The following is a 4,475-nucleotide window of genomic DNA, read 5'->3' as shown; positions in this document are numbered from 1 at the left end:
CAGAGAGCGCTGCTCCGACTAACCAACACACCAACATCAGTCCTCATAAACTTACTTAATTCCTTGATTCAATTCGTGTGTTGGAATGTAATCTGTTTTTACTTTGCGGACATGCCTTTTCAAAAAAGAGTGACATTTCCAGTTCACACCTTAAATCCTGCTGAAACTAGGTTAATTAATTATAACGAGTAGGGGGAAATTAAATTATACAGATTAGTTGAAATCAATGAACCTAATGATTATTTAGAACTTTCTAATTCTTTAATTTTAAGATTTGTCTCTTTAAATTTACATTAACTCAAAGGGTTAGTTCACCCAAAAATTAAAATTCGGTCATTATTACTCACCCTCATGTCGTACCACATTCGTTCATCTTCAGAACACAAATTAAGATATTTTTGATAAAATCTGATGGCTCAGTGAGGCCTCCATTGGCAGCAAGATAATAAACACTTTCAACACCCAGAAAGCTACTAAAGACGTATTTAAAACAGTTCATGTGACTACAGTGGTTCAACCGTAATATTATGAAGCGACGAGAATACTTTTTGTGCACTAAAAAACAAATATTCAACAATATCTATGGACAATTTCAAAACACTGCTTCATGAAGCTTCGAAGCTTCGAAGTTATTCCAGTGAAGAAGTTTGCACAGTCTGCAGTCATATAATAACTTTTTGACAAACATTTTTGTCCTCTATAGGACCTCTGTATAACTTTGTTAAATTGATGCACAAGGGTTAAACCATGCTTTATGATGCATCATACAGCTCAGTTGTCTTATTCTTGTGTTAGCATCAGTATTATTTTAACCTAAACTGCATTTTATTTAATATTTAGCACAGAGATCTCCTGACAAGCAGCGTGTAATAGAAGTTCTTGTATCGAGGGAAGGAAGAGGACAGGGATCGGCTTTGGGCTGCTGACAGTCTTTATTCTCACCAGAGAAAAATATCAAACACATAAACAAAAAGACGGTGCAACGCACACTCAATAATTCCACATCCAAGGACGGGCTTCACTCCACGAAACGAGCACAGCTCACTCAGTCCGACTGTCAGCAGTCCCTCTCTCTCTCACACGCTCCTGCTTCTCCTGGCGTTTTATCCTGTCTCCACGCCAATTACTGGAACGAGAAACAGGTGTTCGTGATTTACATTCAACCCGTTCAATCACCGCACATCCCCAGACACTCCCTCCTGTTGCAGACCCCGCTAAACCACGCCCCCCTCGCCACATACCCCCACCGCCCGACTCAGGCCGGGGAGCCGTCCGGCCTGCAGCCCCCCCCCCCCCCATTTCTGGAGAGGAAGTCGGCCACAGCCATCTGAACACCCGGCCTGTGGATCACTTTGAATTTAAAAGGCTGTAAAGCAAGATACCAACGAGTGATCCGCGCGTTGGTGTCCTTCATGCGGTGGAGCCACTGCAGAGGGGCATGGTCCGAACAGAGGGTGAATTCCCGCCCCAGGAGATAATAGCGGAGGGTGAGGACGGCCCACCTGATGGCTAAACACTCTTTCTCCACGGTGCTGTACTTAGCCTCTCTCTTAGAGAGCTTGCGGCTAATGTACAGCACCGGCCGCTCCTCACCCTCTATCTCCTGGGACAGGACCGCACCCAGCCCTCTGTCCGACGCGTCTGTCTGCAACAAAAAGGGGAGAGAGAAATCAGGGGAATGAAGTAACGGCCCGCCACATAAAGCAGCCTTCACCTGGGTGAAGGCCTGCTGGCACAGCTCCGTCCACTGGACCGTATCTGGTGCATCCTTTTTAGTCAGATCAGTCAACGGGCTGGTGAGGTCCGAATAATTAGGAACAAACCTTCTGTAATATCCCGCCAGCCCGAGGAACTGTCTTACCTCCTTTTTGGTCTTGGGACGCGGACAGGTTGCAACCGCTGCTGTCTTATCAATTTGGGGACGCACCTGTCCATATCCCAAGTGGAAGCCCAGATACCTTACTTCCACGCGCCCAATTGCGCACTTCTTCGGGTTGGCCGTGAGCCCAGCCCCTCTCAGCGATCTCAGGACAGCCCTCAAATGCTGCATATGCCGCTGCCAATCATTACTAAAAATAATAATGTCATCCAGATAGGCAGCCGCATACGCAGCATGGGGCCGTAAGATCTTGTCCATGAGTCGCTGAAAGGTCGCCGGTGCCCCGAACAGCCCGAACGGAAGGGTCACGAATTGGTGTAATCCAAACGGCGTCGTGAAAGCGGTCTTTTCTTTGGATAATGGAGACAAGGGGATCTGCCAATACCCTTTTGTTAAGTCCAGTGTCGAATAAAAGCGAGCTGTACCGAGCCGGTCAAGCAATTCGTCCACACGCGGCATTGGATACGCGTCGAATTTCGACACTGCATTCACCTTGCGATAATCCACACAGAACCGCACTGAGCCGTCTGTTTTGGGGACCAAAACTATCGGGCTCGCCCAGTTACTGCTGGATTCCTCTATTACCCCCATTTCAAGCATTGCCTCTAATTCTGCCTGAACTACTTTTTTTTTGTGTTCAGGTAACCTATACGGCCGGCTGCGAATCACCACGCCCGGCTCTGTCTCGATGTGGTGCTGAATGAGGTCAGTACGGCCCGGTAGGGGAGAGAACACGTCGGCAAATTCAGCCTGTAATTTGGAAACATCAGTGAGCTGTGAGGGCGAAAGGTGATCTCCCCCCGGGGCCAGAGCGAGGGATTGTTTTTTTACATTCGCCTCTGGCCCGAGATCATCCTCCCCGCTAATCACCGTCGCCAGCATCACTGATTCCGCCTCACTCCACTTTTTCAGGAGGTTGAGGTGATAAATTTGACGTGCCCCTCTCCTATCGGACCGTATTACTTCATAATCGAGATCACCAACTCGCCGTGTGACCTCAAATGGTCCTTGCCACTTCGCCAGTAATTTTGAGCTTGATGTGGGGAGTAATACGAGCACTTTCTCTCCCGGTGCAAATTTACGCAGATTAGTTCCCCTGTTATACAACCGGCACTGTCTGTCCTGGGCTTGTAACAAATTCTCCATAGATAGCCGCCCCAAAGTGTGGAGTTTTGTTCTCAAGTCCAGCACATACTGAATTTCATTTTTCGATTGAGACGGTCCGTCCTCCCAAGACTCTCTTAGGACATCCAACACCCCGCGGGGGTGGCGCCCAAAGAGAAGCTCGAAGGGGGAAAACCCCGTGGAGGCTTGCGGGACCTCTCGCACAGCGAACAACAGGGGTTCCAACCATTTATCCCAATTTTTGGCGTCTTCTTGAACGAACTTACGAATCATGGATTTAAGCGTGCGATTAAAACGTTCGACCAGCCCGTCCGTTTGTGGGTGAAAGACGCTGGTTCGAATCGATTTAATGCCCAACAATTCGTACAGTTCGCGTAGCGTACGTGACATAAACGCCGTGCCTTGATCAGTGAGGATTTCTTTCGGAATCCCCACTCGGGAGATTAAACTGAAGAGGGCGTCCGCAACACTCTTAGCGGAAATGTTGCGGAGAGCCACTGCTTCTGGATATCGTGTTGCATAATCCACAATGACCAATGCAAAACGATGCCCTCTCGCTGATCGCTCTAATGGCCCGATGAGGTCCATGCCAATTCGTTCGAAGGGGACCTGCATTAATGGAAGGGGGCGCAAAGGCGCTTTTGGAGTGGCCGGAGGATTTACCAGCTGACATTCACGACAAGACGCGCACCACCTGCGCACGTTCTCGTGAATGCCCGGCCAAAAGAATCGGGTCATGAGGCGATTTAGTGTCGCTGTTTGTCCTAGGTGTCCAGCCATTGGGTTAGAGTGAGCCGCATGGAAAAGCATTTCCCTGCGGCTCTTTGGTACTAACAACTGGGTTGTATCTTCTTTTGATTGAGTGTCTTGGGTCACTCGATACAACCTATCTTTAATAATCGCAAAATAGGGATAAGTTAGTGGTCGTCCAGGCTGGAGAGGCTGACCGTCAATCGTACTGACCCTCTCAAACGCATTTTTCAGCGTGTCATCGTGAGACTGCTCCAGGGGAAAATCATCACGGTCCGAGAGAATCAGTCTCCCGATCCCGCTCTGTTCCCCTGAGGCAGTCACCACTGGTCCCCGGTCAGTCTCCCCCGCCTGCACTCGCACTTCCCTTCCCCGCGTACATTTACTCCAAGAGGCACCCGAGCATAAATGTCCCAATAATTTATTAAATGCGGGCCAATTCGTCCCCAAAATTATCGGGTGCCGGAGGTGCGGATTAACTGCCACCTCCACACTATGCTTTTGACCCCTAAATAGAATCCCGACTGACACCAACGGATAACTCGCGATATCCCCGTGCACACACCGTACCTTAACCACGCGGCCTGTATCCAATGCCCCGGATGAAATCAGGCTTTGATGCACGGAGGTTTGGTTACAACCCGAGTCCACCAAAGCCTGATATGTACCCCCCTTGATACTCACTGGTATCTGGTACTGACCAGCTTGACCGGGGGCGACC

This window comes from Megalobrama amblycephala, linkage group LG21 (genome assembly GCF_018812025.1).
Source record: "Megalobrama amblycephala isolate DHTTF-2021 linkage group LG21, ASM1881202v1, whole genome shotgun sequence".
Classification (NCBI taxonomy): domain Eukaryota; kingdom Metazoa; phylum Chordata; class Actinopteri; order Cypriniformes; family Xenocyprididae; genus Megalobrama; species Megalobrama amblycephala.
The sequence above is the reverse complement of the archived record's forward strand: the minus strand, read 5'-3'. Positions refer to the sequence as shown.